Source organism: Dasypus novemcinctus, chromosome 22, assembly GCF_030445035.2.
Source record: "Dasypus novemcinctus isolate mDasNov1 chromosome 22, mDasNov1.1.hap2, whole genome shotgun sequence".
Classification (NCBI taxonomy): Eukaryota; Metazoa; Chordata; class Mammalia; order Cingulata; family Dasypodidae; genus Dasypus; species Dasypus novemcinctus.
The window spans coordinates 50,649,697-50,669,430 of record NC_080694.1 but is presented as its reverse complement, the minus strand read 5'-3'; the positions used below and the strand labels follow the sequence as shown (position 1 = coordinate 50,669,430).

Sequence of the window (19,734 nt, the reverse complement as noted above, 5' to 3'; positions counted from 1 at the left end):
GCACAAGGCAGAGGTAAGTAAATGTAGAAAGAGTTCTGAAGATGGAAAGTCGCCAAGTTCTGTGGTGGTTGTGGAACCAAGTCTTCAAAGATGGGTGAGGTTTCGATAGTTGGTAGAAGGAAGGAAGGCATTTCTCAGAGGGTGAATGAAAGAAGCACGGGCAAAGGAAAAAAATGCAGAGGCCCAGCGGGGCTGGGGCCACCAGCTCAGGTTGGAGAGAACTGGGAAATAAACTTAGGACCAGAGCCCAGACTACAGAGGGCCTTGAATACCAGTTCAAGGTATTTCCATGATAGCACCACCACCACAATAATGCACTGGGGTATTCCTTTTTATTCTCCATAATTCCTTCCCGAGTGAGGAAATTCCACTGAGGTGATACTTTTCTCCCTCTGCCCTGGGGAGGCAGGTGGACTTATCTGCGTGGTAAATTAGGAAGAATGAGCACGATGGATGCAGGCTGCTGTGAGAAATACAAGTTCTCAGTAGCTCTGTGCCCTAAGCCTTACCTGGCCAGGCTTTGCTCTTCTGGAGCTCTCCTAGCAAGATCACATGATTTCCATGCTATGCTCCATCATCCCAGTAGGCTTCTATCTATAATAATGTGGGGTTTGGGCCTCCTTATTCACTCGTTTTATTTCTCAACTCCTTTAGAATTAGGGCGGGGAAGAAGGGTGTTATTTAGTGGGGACCACCTCCACAGCCCCCAGAAATAATAAAATAACAAGCAAAGTCAACACTTACTGAGCACTTACTATGTGCCAGGCACACGCAAAGAGCTTGCCAGGTGTTATCGGATGTAAACTTCACAACGTCCCCTTGAGGTAGGTTCTATTATCACTCCAGTTTTACAGATGAGAACATTGTGGAGAAGGGGTCTAAGGAGCCCCTTTCAAGGTCTGCAGGCAGGAAACAGCAGAGGCAGGTGGTCTGACTCCAGAGCGCGCCCTCTAAGTCACGCTTCTACACCAACATCCTCCGCTGAAGTGTTCTGGTGGGAACAGTGATCCAGGAAGGGAGAGTGCAGGGTGGAATGGAGAGGAGCCACAGTCAAAGTCAGAAGCCCAAGGAGGAGGCAGTTCACAGGTCCAGTTTTGGGAATGGCAGCACCACCCTGTGCCTATAATCAGCAACACTGAACTGTACACTTGAAAGAAGTTAAAGTGGGGAAGGCTATGTTGTATATATGTCTCCAGAATAAAATTTTAAATATATAAATAAAAGCCCAGCAGTGATGCTCTGAGCCCAAACAAGAGCAGGGTGGTAGCATAAGGTTAAGACTCAGCCAGCCTTGGAGGCTGATTAGCTCTGGGGTTAATGCGAGAAGATGCAAAGACAGGGTCAAGGTTCCACCTTGGATGGCTGTTAGTACAATAACACAGACAGAGGAAGGAATGTTCAGAACTGAAAATGACCATTTCAGATATTAAGGGGCAAAACATTGTTGAAGATGGCTATGAGTAAAACTACAGAAGTGTCAATACATCCAAAAGTTTTCTGCATTCACATAAACATGTTGTACAAGCCAGCAATAAAGAAAATGTAAGTCTATTTCACAACATCTTCTTCTTACAAATTATTATTTTTAGGTATAATTTTGCTTTCATCTTCAAATGATCCAATTAGCCCTTTCTTTGCCACCATTACATAAAAACATTTTACCTTGATATATAAAAATCACAGGCTTTCTATTTAATTTGCAAATAACTTAAATTGGAGGCTCATCTGCTCTGGAGAAAGAGCTACGATAACATATTAGGAAAATAACACTACTTGTTTTTTTTGCAGGCTAAAAATGAATGTCTAATAAAGCAAGTGTTCAGCCCAAAATAATCATGCAAAATGTACAAATCATACCATTGGATTTGAAGGCTTCTCAGGACATTCTCTGGGTTACTGCATTCCATCTCCTTCACACCGCTCACCAGTTAAGCCACCCAAGCTGTGACATGTGGATTCTGGCAGAGCTCAGTTGACTGCTGTGGGCCTGGCAGCAAAAAGGAATCAGCAAAATACCTCACCTACATACCTCCCATACCTTCCAAGGGCCTCCAAGATTGCGGTTCACAAATGCAGGGCATGGTGTAAGCCCTGGGGACATGTGCATTCCTCTAAGTCCACTGATTTGGAGATCCTGGCTCATCTACTCTTGCACTGTATTGTAAATAACCAATATGTAAGATCAGAGAAGAGAACTAGGCAAAGATGATCAGTTTGTATTTCCAAGATCCCCCTTTCCAGGGATTTCAAAGCACTTCACTCAAGAATTCTCATGACTGAGGTTTGTGATCATCTTAAGTTGCTTTTACTCTTTGGATAAATTCACCAAAACTGTTTCTAATTTTAGATTCACATGGAAGCAGAAAATGAAAATTATGTTTTAGGAATTCAGAATAGGTAACACCGGTGAAAATGTTATACCTCTGCTTTCCTAAACGATGAGTTTTGCCTAAAAAGATTTTTATCTGCTGTTGAAGTGTGCCTGTGGCTCAGGACAATTTATGTGAAGGCAGTTTCTTTTTATTTTGAGGAGGACCCAGGTACTGAACCCAGGACCTCCTAGATGCAAAGCAGGCGCTCAACCACTGAGCTACACCAGCTCCCCAGTTTCTGATTCTTAGAATTATATTTTTCAACCTACAAGAATGACAATCATTATAGGTTGCTTTCTCCATCATCTGAAATATCCCTAAGGAAAGAGCATCACATGTAACACTAATTATATTAGCTAACTGTAATACAAAAAATAAGCAAAAATGAACCATCCAGTACCAGAGAATGTCAATATAAAAGAAACATTTGGTCTGGCTTTCATAGATCACTTAGTCCCTTTAGCAATCCAGAGGACAGCAATGGAATGAATATGACTTAGACAAGCACCCTGCAGGCCAGCAGCTTTGGTTTTGCGGTTCCATGGTCAGTTTGCTTTGGGCTCTGAGAAGACTGTCTAAAAACCAGAGCAAGGCACCCGTGGCACCATTTAGGACACATGGCAATCTATCCTAAAGGCTTGAATCTTCCGTCCAAAGTCGACTACAAACAAAATGTTGACTTGGTAGCTGAATTTTTAAATGTAGCTACTGTTGCACTTCCATAAAAGGAGAGGCTAATGCTGACCCTATCGATATTTTTCCAAGGTCTTAAAACTCAGGATTAGCAAGGTAAATTCAGGTAAAGTTGAAAAATCTCATGAAAAAGTAGCAAAGATCTTGGCAACCTTCTCTCTACAAGAAATGTTGGAGAGACTAAAAAGCAAGTTAAACAAACAGCGGCATGGCTCCCCCTAAATTCTTGGAAAACTTTTTCTGAATGCTAAAGACTAAAAAGTTCCTAAACACTAGGAAAATACATTAAAATGTCAGAAAAATCTGGAAAATATATCTTTAAAAAATCTTAGAAAGTACTCACACACACACAAAACTAGGACTCTGAAAGTGTAATACATCGCATTCTGGGACAGAATTTTAGATGGTTTAACGGTCAATTATTCCCTGAACTGTTATACTAAAGATATACCTAAACCTGATTCTTATGTTTTAGAATTTGGTATAGGATCCCTAACCCAAAAGGCTACCAGCATGTTACTCTGATTCCTGGAATTACTGAATAACAGAGTTAGAAAGATATTTAAGATGATTTGATTCAACACCTATTTATAGATGAGTATCCTGAGACCCAGACAGGTACAAGGTCATGCAATGGCATGAAGGACTTAGAGGTCTTGATTCCTAGTTAATTTACTGAATTCTAGCTGTGAATTTAAATGACAACAGTTCAAAAAATTTTAGATTGGTTGCAGCAGACATTCCATACTTAACTTAATAGTTTGGGTCATAAAAAATAACTGAAGTTGAGAATTGAGATAATGATACAGAACCTTCCCCTTCCCCGTCCCCCCAAAAAAGGACAATGTCAATAAGCAAACTTTCATATCACTCCCTTTGCTCTAAATTATCAAATGTTTATGTAAATTCTTCATTTCCCATTAACGCCATAGCCTATATTAGAATCATTTTCTTCCTTATAAGAAAACACCCTTTAGTAGGGTGTTTAGTAGATGTAAATCTACTAAACAAATCTACTGAACAGCCTTTAGTTACAAATAACCCCCAAATTTCAGTGGCTTAAATAAGATTTTTCTCACTCAAGCTAAAAGCCTCTTCTGAGCCAGCAGGGGTTGTTGTACATCACCATTCAGAAAACACAGGACAACAGAGCAACTACTACCAGATAGGCCCCCAGAGGGTCTCATACCATGGATTAAACACTCCAGCTCAGAAAGACACACATTTCTACTCACAAGTCATTGATCAAACTAGCAACATAATCCCATCCGACCACATGGGCATCAGGAAATGCAGTGTCTGAAGGCAGAAAGCCAGAAATACTGGGAGAACAGTATGAATGTCTACTGCTCACCTATATTTCCAAAACATGAAAAACAAAATATTGACTCTTGACGTTTTATGAGTGAATTTTTATATAGTACTTTATTAAGTACCTAATTTTTAAATCAGTAGCATGCCGCTAAGAATCAAGAAATTCAGGCAATAACCTTTGTCTTGCCACCAAATAAATGTCCCTAGCAAGCCACATCAATTTCCTCATTTATAAAATAATGGGGTTGAGACTGGATAACCTCTAAGGTCTCACAAGCTTATAATACCTATAATCCTTATTTAATGAAATCACTAATATGTACAAAAAGACTTCTTAGCAATGCTAAACTCAGGATATTTTCTCTTGAAAATGCTACATTCAGATATAGACGTCTTAATTTCAAAAGGTCATACAGGCCTTTGTTGTTGACGTTATTCATACTGGGTTGAGTAACGTCAACAACATGGTGATGTAAGGCATCCCTTGCAAATATTCTCCATCAAAATCAACAATAAAATTCCACTTGCTTGGATCTCTGGAGAACAATAGAGACTGAAGAGGGACTCCACAAGTGCTGAATCAGAAAAAAAAAGGGGGGGGGGTGTTGAAATCAGGTAGGAGATTTGCATTCCAGACATAAGAGTCCAGACCCCTTTCCCATGCTTGGACCTTTGCAGCATGGGAGTTGTACAGAGGCAGCATGGCCCAGATGCCTTCTCTCACAGAGGCAGACTATATAGCCACTCACAGCAGCAAGTTAGAGCTCCAGGCATATCCAGGGACATGGACCTAAATCTGCAGAGACCCAGGGTAGAACATAAGTGACTGAGGAATGCCACATACAAAAAAAAATGCCCTCAGAGAAAAAAAAGACTGAAAAGGAGAACTGTTGGCAAGAGGTACATAGAGTATCTCTTTGCTGGACCACCTAAATGTAAAATGGACCTTTCTAGACTGACCCTATCTGGGTGCCTGGGCCAGGGTACCCAAATGAAGAAGAAACCAGAGGCAGAAAATCCTCACAAAAAAAGTAAAAGGGGGGAGGGGACTGAACTGCTGTATGACAGAATGGGTCCCAGAATGAAAAAGTATAATGAAAAGGGGATGCAAAGTGAAGAAGAGAATTTAAGCAAATCATAATAGCTGGGGCAGGGGGGAAGTAGTGAGAGGGAATTCTGTGAAAAAACAAACAGAACATATTAAGATTCCTGGAAAAGGAACAGAAGAAAAGAAGCTTTCTCCTGGAAGTGAAACAATTGCACGTAGAAAGGGCACTCCCTTTAAAATTGTACTGCATATCCAGAGCAAGAATCATATTCAGAAGTGCTGAGAAAATGTGAACAGCTAAACACAGGCTACTCTAAAGGTCCAGAATAAGTTGGACCACATCTCAAAGAAGAGCCTTAACACAAAGCCAATCAACAATAAAACTCTAGGCAAGAGGGAGAGATTGATCTTCAGAGATAAAACATTAAAATAATGAGATGCCTAAAGATCAGCAAAAAATTACAAGCCATACTAAGAAATAGGAAAATGTGGCTCAGTCAAGGGAACAAATTAAAACTTTGGAGGAGACAGAAAATTTGAAGCTAATCGAAAGTTCAAACCAATCTCCTTAATCAATTTAATGAGATGACAGAAAATATGGATAGAAATAAACTAATGGTTTGCATAGAGCTAAAGTACATAAGAAGACAATATGCAGTCACAAAGAAGAACAAAAAGTTTACAAAGAAGCATAATAGAAATTATGGGGATGAATGTTCTAATAGAAGATATTAAAAATATTCTAGAGGCATACATTAGCAGTTTTGAACAGGCAGAAGAAAGAACCAGTGAACTAGAAGACACGGAAATTAAAATCATAGTCAGAAGAACAGATAGAAATAAGAATAGAAAAAATTGAACACAGCCTCAGGAATTTCAGTGACAACACAAAGTGCACAAACATATGTGTCACGGTGTCCCAAGAGAAGAGAAAGGAAAAGGGGCAGAAAGAATATAAGAGGAAATAATGGACAAAAATTTCCCAATTTTTATGAAAGACATAAATATACATGTCCAAGAAGTGCAACATACTCCACACAGAATAAATCCTAATAGACATACTCTGAGAAACATACTAATCAGAATGTCAAATTCCAAAGATAAAAACAGAACTCTGAAAGCAGCAAGAGAAAAATGAGTCATCATATACAAGTGATCCTCAATAAGACAAGTGCCGATTTCTCATCAGAAACCATGAAGGCAAGAAGGAAGTTGTATGATATATTTAAGGTAGTGAAAGAGAAAATCTGCCAGCCCAAAATTCTTTATCCAGCAAAACTGTCCTTCAAAAGTGAAGGCGATAGGGAAGTGGATGTGGCTCAACCACTTGGGCGCCCGCCTATCACATGGGAGGTCCCAGGTTCAGGTCCCAGTGCCTCCTAAAAGAAGGCTAGCAGACACTGCCTCCACCACAATGAGCTAAAAGCCACCTCCCACCACAACGATCTAGAAGCCACCCCAGGAGCAACAAGCAGAGACCACAAGCCAGCAGATACTGCAGCCCACAGGGATCAGATGTGATTCAGTCCACTGGGCACTCACCTCATGTGGGAGGTCCCAGGGTCAGTTCCCAGTGCCTCCTGGAGAAGGAGAGCAAACTATGAGTAGACAGATGAGTGAACCATCTGAGGAAAGGAAGGGGGATAAATATGAGAAAAATAAAGTAAATAAAAAATAAATCTTTTTTAAAAGAATGGCTTTTCTGGCCATTGCTGAAGTGGCAGCAGCCAAAATGAAGTTCAATCCCTTTGTGACTTCTGATTGGAGCAAAAACCATAAAAGGCATTTCAGCACACCTTCCCACATTTGGAGGAAGATTATGTCTTCCCCTTTTTCCAAGGAGCTGAGACAGAAACATAATGTTTGACCCATGCCTATTCAAAAAGATGATGAAGTTCAGGTTGTGCAAGGACTCTATGAAGGTCAGAAAATTGGCAAAGTGTCCAGGTTTACAGGAAGAAATCTGTCATCTACAGTGAACAGGTGCAGCAGAAGGCTAATGGCACCACTGTCCATGTGGGCGTTCACCCCAGCAAGGTGGATATCACTAGGTTAAAACTGGATAAAGACCACAAAAAGATCCTTAAACATAAAACCAAATCTCACCAAGCAGGAAAGGAAAAGGGCAAATATAAGGAAGAAACAATTGAAAAGATGCAGGAATAAAAGAATCTTATGTACAACTTCCATTAAAAACTCCTAAAATAAAAAAAAAGAATGTGATAGAAGCAATTATTAATTTTGTCCAAACCTAAAAAATTGGGCAGTGCAAAGTTTAAACCATAAGATGAACAATAGACCATGATTAGTAGCAGTGCTTCAACATGTGTTCATCAATTGTAACAAATATACCACACTAATGAATGTTGTCAGTGGGGAAAGTGGGGGGGGGGGGGTGGTATATGGGAATCCACTATATTTTTAGTGTAGCTTTTATGTAATCTAAAGCTTCTCGCAAAATAAAGAAAAAGTTTTTTAAAATTTAAAAAATAATAAAGGAAAGTTTAAAATATTAACTGTTAAATCAAAACTGAGAGTTCATCAGTAAAAGACCTACCCTACAAAAATTACTAAAGGGAATTATTCAGGCTGAAAGGAAAAGACAGGAAAGAGTGGCTTGGAATAGTGTGAAGAAGTGAAAATCTTCAGTAAAGGTAGCTAAAAGGGTAAATGCAAAAGTGAATAGTACTGTATTTTTAATATATAACTCCTCTCTTTACTCCCTCTAAGAGTCAGAACACAAACATGAAAAAGTGATATTTCCTGAAATAGACATGCAAAATATAAAGAGATAATATGGGACATACACAATATAAAGAAGGGAAATAGAGCAGAGAAGGTGTATGTTATAGAATTTTTTCAAATTAGCAGGTTATAAACATAGGTTGTGTAATATAAACTCCAGGTAATCACAAAATGGCTGAAGTGAATACTGCCTTTACAGTAATAACACGGAATGTTAATGGATTAAGCTCCCCAATCAAAAGACACAGATTGGCCGAAAGGATAAAAAAAGCATGAGCCAACTATATGTTGTTTACAAAAGACTCACCTTAGACAAAGAGAATAACCAAAAAAGAGCTGGGGTAGCTATCCTAATTTTGGACAAAATAAATATTAATTCAAAAGCTGTTACAAAGAAGGACACCATATATTAATAGAAGGGCCAACCCACAAAGAAGAAATAACAATCATAAATATTTATGCACTATATCAGTCAGCCAAAGGGGTGCTGATGCAAAATACCAGAAATTGGTTGGTTTTTATAAAGGGTATTTATTTGGGATAGTAGCTTAAAAATACCTGGCTATACAGTATAAGTTACTTCTCTCACCAAAGTCTATTTTCATGTGTTGGGGCAAGATGGCTGCCAATGTTTGCAAGGGTTCAGGCTTCCTGGGTTCCTCTGGGTTCAGCTCCTCTGTTTTCTTCACAAGGTCAGCTGTGGACTATGAGGCTCTCTAGGCTTTGCCTCTCTCCACAAGGTCATCTGCAGACTATCAGGTGAACGACTCTGTCTCTCTCCCTGGGGCTCCAGCTTCAGCATCAAACTCCAACATCAAAATTTCAACATTAAAAACCCTCAACTCTGTCCTTTGCCATGTCTTTTATCTGTGAGTCCCCACCCACCAAAAAGTGGGGACTCAATTCCCTACTGGCACAAGAGGTTTACATAATTACTTAAACAAGTAAACCTATGAATCCAATATAATGTAATATGCCCAGAGAAGAAGATCAGTTTACAAACATAATCCAATATTTCTTTTTGAAATTCATCAACAATAGCAAACTGCTACATGCACAAAACCATGGTGCCCCAAAATTTGAGGCAAATGCTGACAAAACAGAAAGGAAAAATAGACAACTTTACAATAATTGCTGGTGATTTCAATATACCACTTTCATCAATAGAATATCTAGACATAAGATCAATAAGGAAACAGAATGTGAATAATATAACCAATGAACTAGACTTAACAGACTTACACAGAACATAGCAGGATATACATTCTTCTCAAGTGTGTATGGATGGTTCTCCAGAATAAACCACATGTTGGGTAACAAAATATGTCTAAATATGTTTTAAAACATTGAAATAATGAAAAGCATCTTCTCTGACCACAGTGGAATGAAAATAGAAATCAATAACAGGCAGATAAGTGAAAAATCCACAAATATATGGAACTTAAATAATATACTCAAACAATCATGAGTCAAATAAGAAATAACAAATATCTGGAGATGAATGAAAATGAGATCACAACATATGAAAACTTATGAGGTGCACTGAAGACTGAGGTGATAGGAAGTTTATAGCCCTAAATGTTTACATTAAAAAAGAAGAGGTAAAATCAAAGACCTATTAACAACTGCATACATGGGGGAACTAAAAATAGAAACTAAACCCAAAGCAAGCAGAAGAAAAGAAAGATTAGCACAGAAATAAATGAAATAGAGAATAAAAACAATAGAGTGCATTAATAAAACCAAAAATCAGTTATTTGAAAAGATCGATAAAATTGATACACCCTTAGCTAGACTAACAAAGGAAAAAAGAAAGAAGATGCAAATAAATAAAATCAGAAATGAAACAGGGATATTACTACTGACCTTACAGAAACAAAAGGTATCATAAGAGGATGCTATAACAACTGTATGCCAACAAATTAGACAACCTAGAGAAATGGAAAACTTCCTAGAAATGCACAAACAACCTGCACTGATGCTAGAAGAAATAAAGGATCTCAACAGACCAATTACAGGTGAAGAGATTGAATGAGTCATCAAAAACCTCCCAACATAGAAAAGCCCAGGACCAGATGGTTTCACAGGTGAATTCTACCAAACATTCCAAGAAGAATTGATACCAATACTGCACAAATGCTTCCAAAAAATTGAAGAGGAGAGAATACTACCTAACTCATTCTATGAGACCAACATCACCCTAATACCAAAGCAAGATACTACAAGAAAAGAAAATTACAGACCAATTTCTTTTATGAACATAGATGCAAAAATTCTCAACAAAATGCAAGCCAATCAAATCCAACAGCACATTAAAAGAAATATATACCATGATCAAGTGGTATTTGTCTCAGGCATGCAAGGGTGGTTCAACATAAGAAAATCAATTAATGTAATATACCACATTAACAAAACAAAGGGGAAGAAACACATGATCATCTCAATTGACACAGAAAAGGCATTTGACAAAATCCAGCACCCTTCTCAATAAAAAAACACTTAGAAGACTAGGAATAGAAGGAAACTTCCTCAACATGATAAAGGGGCATATATGAAAATCCTACTGCTAACACTAGACTCAATAGTGAAAGACTGAAAGCTTTCCCTCTAAGATCTGAAACAGACAAGGATGGCCACTATCACCACTAATATTCAATATTATACTGGAAGTTCTAGCCAGAGCAATTAGGCAAGAAAAATTAATAAAAGACATATAAACTGTAAAGGAAGAAGTACAACTTTCTCTATCTGCAGATGACATCATGCTATATAGAGAGAGTCCCAAAATATCTACTAGAGCTAATAAATGAATTCAGTAAGCTGGTGGGGTACAAGAGCAATATACAGAAATCAGTAGGGTTTCTATACACTAGTAATGAGCAATCTTAAGAGAAAAGCAAGGGAAAAATTCCATTTACAAAGCAACTAAAAGAATCAAATATCTAGGAATAAATTTAACCAAGGATATAAAGGACTTATACATGGAAAACTACAAACTTTGATAAAAGTAATCAAAGAAGACCTAAACAAATGGAAGGACATTCTGTGTTTATGGATTGGAAGACTAAATATTCTCAAGATGTCAGTTCTACCCAAAGTGATTGTACAGATTCAATGAAATCCCAATCAAATTATTAACAGCTTACATTGCAAAAATGGAAAAGCCAATCATGAAATTTATTTGGAAGCGTAAAGGGCCCCAATAGCCAAAACCATCTTGAAAAAGAATGAAGTAGGAGTACTCACACTTCCAGATGTTAAATCTTATTATAAAGCTACAGTGGTGAAAACAGCATGATACTGGCACAAGGACTGACATATAGACCAATGGGATCCAATTGAGAGTTACATTAATAGCCAGTTGATTTCTGACAATGCTACCAAGTCTACTCAATTGGAAAAGAATAGTCTCTTCAACAAAGAGTGCTGGGAGAACTGGATATCCATATGCAAAAGAATAAAGGAGGAGGGAAATATATGGGGCTCAAGTGATTGGACTCCCATCTACTATATAGAAGGTCCAGGGTTCAATTCCCAGGGCCTCCTGGTAAAAGGCAAGCTGGCCTGCATGGTGAGCTGGCCTGAGGAGAAAGTGGATCCAAGAAGAGTGCTGACCCACGCAGGAGTGCTGGCCCATGCAGGAGAGCTGGCCCATGCAGAAGTGCTGGCCCATGCAGGAGAGCTGGCCCATGCAGAAGTGCTGACCTGCACAGGAGTGCTGGCCCTGCAAACAGCTGGCACAGTAAGATGACAAAGCAAAAAGAGACACAGAGGAAAGACAATAAGAGACACAGCAGAACAGGGAACTAAGGTGGCACAAGAGATTGAGCACCTCTCTCCCACTCCAGAAGGTCACAGGATTGGTTCCTGGTGCTACCTAAAGAGAAGACAAGCGGACACAGAAGAACACACAGAGAGCAGATAGGGAGCATAAAACAATGGGGATGGGGGGGGGGGAGAGTACATAAATAAATAAATAAAATCTTTTTTTAAAAAAAGAACAAAGGAGGACCTCTATCTCACACCATATACAAAAATTAACTCAAAATGGATCAAAGATATTTAGTATAATCACATAGTTGTACATTAATCCCTTCACTCATGACTAGAGCATTTTCATTATTTCAATAATAATAAGCAAAAAACAAACAAAAAATGGATAAAAGACCCACATATAAAGAATTAGGACTATGAAACTCCTAGAAGAACACATAGGGAGGCATCTTCAGGATCTTGTGTTAGGCAATGGTTCCTTAGACTTTATACCCAAAGCACAACAACAATAACAATAAAAATAATAAATGGGATCGCATCAAAATTAAAACTTTTGTGCTGCAAAGGACTTTATCATGAAAGCGAAATGACATCCTACACAATGGAAGAAAATATTGGGAATGCACATATCTGATAAGCATTTAATATTCAGAATATATAAAGAGGCCCTACAATTCAACAATAAAAAGACAAACAACCCAATTTTAAAATGGGCCAAAGGCTTGAATAGACATTTCCCCAAAAAGGATATGCAAATGACAAAAAAGTACATGAAAAAAAGTTCATCATTCGCTATTAGGGAAAAGCAAATCAAAACCACAGTGAGATACCATTTCACACCCACTAGAATGGCTTCTACTACTAAAACAAAATTACAAGTATTGGAGCGAATGCAGAGAAATAGGAACACTCATTCATTGCTTACAGGAATGTAAAATGGTGCAGCTGCTGGGGAGGAGTTTGGCAGTTCCTCAAAAGCAAAGGAGAGAATTACTAAGTAGAGCAATCCCTCTAAGTATATACCTAAAAGAACTGAAAGCAGGGATGCAAACAGATATTTGCACACCAATGTTCATTGTGGCATTATTCACAATAGTCAAAAGATGGAAGCAATCCAAGTGTCTATAAGCAGAGGAATGAATAAACAAAATATGGTCTATAAATACACATACACACAATGGAATATTATTCAGTATTAAAAAGGAATGATATTCTGGTTCATATAACAACATCATGAACCTTGAAGACATCATGTTGAGTGAAATAAGCCAAACATACAAAAGGAAAAATATTGTATGCTCTCACTGATATGAAATAATTAGAGTAAGCTAAACTTATAGAGCCAGAATCTAGAATACAGGATACCAGGGGCTGGGTTGGAGATAGGGACTGGGGAGTTAATGCTTAAATTGTACAGAATTTCTATTGGGATTGATTGTAGAGTTTTGTTAATGGGTGGTTGTGATGGCAGTACCACATTGTGAATATATTTAACATCACTAAATTATATATGTGAATATGGTTAACTAGAATAAAAATCAAAAGAAAAAACATAGGCCTGCAAAACACATCGAACTGTATTGTAAATGATGGACCATATATACTAGTACAATTATAAAAATGTTCTCTCATGAATTATATGTCCCTCACAAATCCAAGGTGTTGACAATAGGGTGGTATTTGCAAACTCTGTATTTTATATATTTTATGCATGGTATTTCTGTAAACCTTCAATTTCCCGGTCACAAAAAATATTAATAAAAATATGTGCATAATGAATAATAGCCAATCACATGTGGATGTTTTGAAAACATGTGAAAAAAAACTTACAATGGTAATAAGATGATGCAGAGTCAATGGACAATCTCAGCACTAGGACATTTACTCACATCTTTAAAATGTTCAACTCATCTCTTAATCAGTTTAATTAGGATTTATAATAAACTAGAAATACCTAGTTAGAATATTGGATTAGAACATCATTAGAAAATCACTGAATTTTTCTGACTTTCAGATGATTTGGCTATAAAATGGACATAATTTCCTTTTCCCCTTAAAGTTGTTGCAAAGATCATATATATATATATATACACACACACACACAGAGTGGTTTTTATATAATAAAGTAATGCACCAATATGAAAAATGTATTATTAATAAATGTATATTTATTATAAACAAAAATGTGCAAGCAAGACAAATAAGGGTAAAATTATAATGTATATGACAATTGATTAGCAATATAATTACATAAGGGGTTTTAAAGTTCTTTCACAAAAACAACTTGCCCTAATATGAAAGTATGGAAAGAAAATGGAAAGCAAATCACCAAAGAAATAATTAAAAGTCTTAACAAAACATATGAAAAAATGTTCAAGTTCACTAATGACAAATATATAATTAATGTAATATACTATTTCTGGCTGTTAACTGGAAGGCTTTGTAAAAAATTTGTACAATACCCAGCTTTAGCTAGGGTGTAGACAGGGCAAATTCTATACCATCTGATTTCAATTTTTCTACTCTCTTTCCATTTTATTTGATACCAGAGCAAACTTTATTCACTTGTTTTATTTATTCATTTCTGCATTATTTGTTTTAGGTTATTATCAATATAACAGCATCTAGTAGGGTTTTTAACCCAAATAGAAGTTGCTATCTTTTAATGGGAGAGTACAGTCCAATTACATTCATTGCCATGACTAGCATAACTGGCTCTCAGTTTTCTACAAAGTTTCCAGGTTCCATTCATTTTGTTATTTATGTTTGTTTGTTATGCAATCTATATTTGCTTACTTTTAATTTCTACTGAAATGTAAAAGGTAGAAGTTCTATAACAATTATCATATATAAATATATCATTAGTGACTGTAATCATGATTATAGAGAAACCAGTAGCAGAAAAAAAAATACGAGTAACAATAAAAAAGTTAAATATTGTTGGATTATCCCTTCAATAGAATATTGTAAAATATCCTTTTTTAAATTCTGGCATCATAAAAATTTAGAAAAAAACTAAAACATAAAAGAGGAAAAAGCCTATGATTGTATAACACAATGAACCTTATTGTAAACAATGGAGTATAGTTAATAGTACACTTATAAGAATGTTCTTTCATGAATTATAACAAATGTGCCACACTGATGCAAGATGTTAATAATAGGGTAGGAGCAGATGTGGTTTAAGTGGTTGAGCGCCTGCTTCCCACATGGGAGGTCCTCAGTGCCTTCTAAAAACATAAAAACAAACAACAAGCAAACTAACAAAAAAAACAACTCAGGGGTGCTGATGTGGCTCAGTGGTTGAGCGCCAGCTTCCTGATACTAGATCCTGGGTTCAATCTCCAGCCCTGGCACTTCAAGGAAAAAGGGGGGAGGGGAGTATATATGGGAACTCTGTATTTTATATATTTTATGCATGATATTTCCACAAATATACAACATCTAAGAGTAATTTCCCTAACCAAAGGCAAACATTCATTCTGGGCCCTGACTACAGTTTACTACGCTTAGATGCACTACCTTTTTGTTACTAAATTCTCTCTACCTATGTGTCCCCTTTTTAATACGAAGGAGAGAATTCTAAATATTACAAGGCAGTAATGTAGCATTATGCTTTCTCCTTACAGGTATCACCCCATTACATTCTTCCTGAACTAAGTTTATTCTGTTCAACCACTTCAGGAGATATGGATATTCATATTTTTTTCCTGCTCACTAAGAATCTCAGCAGAAAAGAAATTTTTTGTTTTACATAATATGAAGACAGAATATCATAAGTCTGCCTCTTTGAGAAAGAAATATAGGAAATTAGAGACATGGCTCCCTTTAAGAAGTGAATCAGCTTTAATAAAAGGTAGACTATGAGGCAAGTCATTTGAACCCCAAATACTTTAATTCAGTTTCTGTTTTATAATATCTTCATCTGTGTTGTTAAGAAAGCCGAATTTGTGGCCTAAGGAATTAAAAAAGAGTCCTTAGTTAGCTGGTAACCAGCTAGGGTGGATGGTCTCAACTAAGGGTAAAATTAACTATGTTCTTTCCTCTTGCACAAATCACAGGTTCCTCTGTGGGTTTTTGCCTCAACTATTCAATGTAAAGAAAGCACACTGTTGCTTTCCAGTTGTCTGCAGGAGCCTACTTTACGCATCAGAAAAGTAAAGTTTCATACTTGCATAAACCTCAAGTTTTGTGAACCATGTCTCAAAATCTGATTCTGAAAAATCATTAAAGAAATCCAAAGGAAAAATGATAACAGCTTGTTAACCATACATGTTATTATCACTTCAGGTATGCGTGAATGTAAAATAAACTCAGTAGGTTTTTAAAAATTATTTTCCTGCCGAGGTCTAAGTCTATGTCTAATTCCTTATCCATTATTCAAACCTCAGTACGGTTTTCCATATTTGACACAGCAGCACTCTCTGCTGTCTCCCTACTGCGGCTGTTTACAACAAACTTGAATTATTATAATTAAAGAGCTTCTCACAATTTCCAAACCCAAAACACAACGGAGAGTGTGGTTCATTCATCTACATTACAGAAAAAGAGAGATGTATTTTGAAAATAAAAGTCTATCTAAAGTCCCAAATCATTAAACCAGCAACTAAATTACAGTTTGATGGTGGTGAAATATGAGCTCAGGATGAACTGGAGAAACAGAATCATTAATGCTTTAATTTCCTCACTACCTGTGTTCATCAAGGAAATCTTAACTTAGAAGCATTTTTTGTCCTTCCAAGACAATCTACACAATGAAAGGGTTCGACTGGAGAAGTGATTCTTAAAAAGCATACATCAGATTACCTAGGAAATTTTTCCAAACTCACATACCCACCCATACCCCTGATCTACTAAATCAGAAGGGGGCATGTGTATTTTGAAAATGTTCCACAAAAGGATTCTGATATGTAACTTTAGTTAGTAAATTCTAAATCCTGACGCCCCTTACACCTCTGCTAAATGGCACCAAAGAGAAAAGAGCTCTACATAGTTCAATCAATAATGTCCTGTAAGCAGTAATGATTTATTGATCACATAGTGGCATTGTACTAAAAGAACTATGCATAGTCTCCATTTTTTTGTATGGTTGCTGGGAAGTCTTAATATTAGATGTTTATTTCATAGATAAACTTGTATAAAAAAGAGATAGGGAAGTGGACATGGCTCAACTGATAGAGCGTCTGCCTACCTTATGGGAGGTCCAGTGTTCAAATCCAGGGCCTCCTGGCCCATGTGATGAGCTGGCTCATGCGTGGTGCTGCCATGTGCAAGGAGTGCCCTGCCATGCAAGGGTGTCCCCTGCCTAGGGGAGCCCCACGCACAAGGAGGGCACCCTGCATTGAGCTGCCCCACGTGAAAAAAGCGCAGCCTGCCCAGGAGTGGTGCTGCACACACAGAGAGCTGACACAGCAAGATGATGCAACAAAAAGAGACACAGATTCCTGGTGCTGCTGACAAGAATACAAGTAGACACAGAAGAACACACAGCAAATGGTCACAGAGAGCAGACAACTGGTGGGGGAGGGGAGGAGAGAAATAAAATAATAAAATAAATCTTTAAAAAAAAAAGGAGATAGACTTTGGTCAGAGTTCAAATTCTTGCTTCTTCACTTAGTAACTGGATACTAAACTTGCACTAGTTACTAAACTTTACCCTCTTTAAGCCTCAGTGTTATCATGTGTAAAATGGGAATAAAAATTCCTTTCTTGCCTGCACGCATACCTTCCTAGCGCTGGCTTGACTGTAGGTAAATGTTAATTGCAAACCCATTGCACTTCCTCCTACTGTCTCCTCACTTCTCTTAAATTGAGCCTTTCCATGTGTTTTAAAAGGCTTTACACATTATTAAGCGAGTAAAACACGTTGATTTAAAGAGAAAGCTATCAATTCTTAATTATTCCTTACACTGATATGGGAAAGATGAAATATTATACTCGATAATCCACAAACCCTACTTTATTTCCTATTTCCTAGACCATACACCACTTTAGTCATTTCTATTTCCAGGTCAGACTCTTTCGCTTTTCTAAAATAAGTGGGCAAGTCAGTTCATCCTGTAACCAAGGGTTAAGAATTAAAAAATAATTATGATTACTAAATCATTACATAGATGCTATTGATGCTAGATGATACTATAAAATAGCAAAGGTTAATAACTGAAGTTACTGTAGCTGGTAACCGCACCCTTGTATATGCTGACTATTGGGATGATAACTCTAGATTGAGCTCACACTTGTGTGTGCTTACTCTTGGCACAGTAACCACTCGCCCTCCTCTGTGTATGGAGAAGCTCATGACTGACCTCTGTCTACTCGGTACTTTCCTATCTCAGAACCTTGGTCTCTGAAAATGATTGTAACTTTGTCACTTTGTCGCTTCAAGGCGCAGCTTGTTCAACCCCTTCAGGCTTATTAATGAGGGAACCTGTGCCCAGCTCCACCCCAATCATTCATCAGCACCCTGACGTTATAAAATATTAGCATTTCTGCAGATCACGGAGGCAGATTTTGGGCCCTCTAAGGCCACCTTCCTCCTCGGCTTGAGCAACCAAATAACCTTTTTTTCTCTTCGAAACCCTGGTGTCTCAAGAATTGGCTTTAAAGATGCCTCAAGAGAAAAGAACCTGCTTTTGCTCAGTATCGATCTTTCGGGGCCTTGGCTTGTCTTGTGTGTAAGGTTGGAAAACTAATATATCCTCGCTATTTACTTCACAGGGATGTCATGAGACGCACATGGGATATAGATATGAAAGTTACTCATTTAATATTTAATATTATACAAATATATAGAGAGGTTCACCCGGGCTACTCAGATGTGACAAGCTTAAGATTTGCTTTCACTCATTTTCTTTCTTCATTCCCATATAACAAGGGAGACGGGAGACAGTTAAAAATAAAAACAAAACCAACCAGCTCAATGTGAAGAAAGTATAGTTAATGAATAAGAAATTGATTTGTAATGATAATATCTTATACTAGTTCCTACCTCCATAATAGATACCCTATTTGTTTTTCTTGATGCATTTTCCTTTAGTAAATCACAAACTGAGCCTTTATTGCCCAGAACCTCTATACTGTGCTCAAAGTATAGTTCTGTGGAATCATAATTAAATGTCTATTTAGGACTTTATTTTTTTAATGTTTTCCTATCGTTTGAAAACAACAAGAAAAATAAGTAGCAAAGGTGTAATTTTCTAAACTGAGATAATTTTAATATAGGGTGCTATCAAAGTATACCAGAATAACTAAAGATAAGATAGAGAATACTGTAGTCCAGAATCCTCTAATATATTTTAAGATTTACCCTAAACTTAGACTGGGCAATCTAAGGGGAGTACCTCCTTAGATGTTTATATCACTTGATATGTGGTGCCAGATATCTATTTTTTAGAAAAAGAAACAATGAATGTTCACAAGCCTTTTTGCCAAATCCTTAAAAACTTGAGGGTGCCTGGGACTGGGATATATAGTTATTTACACTGCCAAAGTTTCTGCTGACTCCTCTGCAAAGCCTCTTCAGGAATTTACCATGTCTGTTTGACTGCCCCCATATCCTAGTAATGCAGATCCCCCAGCTCATTGAATGTCTGTTGCCTGAAGTTGAGCTCCAAGTCTAGGAACAGGTTTACATCTGCTCAGAGTTCCAAAATTTCCTTCTTTCTTCCAATAATTTTACAAACCCTGATCCTGGCATGCCTCGAGGAACAAAATCATACATATTAATTTAGCTTAGTGTTATGTTAGGACTTTGTATCTTTGCTTGTGTTTCCAAAAAAAACCTGTACT

General features: G+C 37.3%; 1 protein-coding gene across 3 annotated transcripts in view; it reads right to left on the bottom strand.

The window, feature by feature from the left end:
• RNF144B (ring finger protein 144B) overlaps positions 1-19,734 on the bottom strand; it is a 220,906-nt gene that overhangs the window by 168,606 nt on the left and 32,566 nt on the right. The window contains exon 1 of one of the 3 annotated variants that reach the window (XM_071210993.1): positions 1,858-1,987. The exons of the other annotated variants lie outside the window; for them this stretch is intronic. The gene's annotated coding sequence lies outside the window, so the exon portion shown is untranslated. Of the gene's footprint in view, positions 1-1,857; positions 1,988-19,734 lie in introns of those variants that run through there. 3 annotated transcript variants of the gene reach the window in all.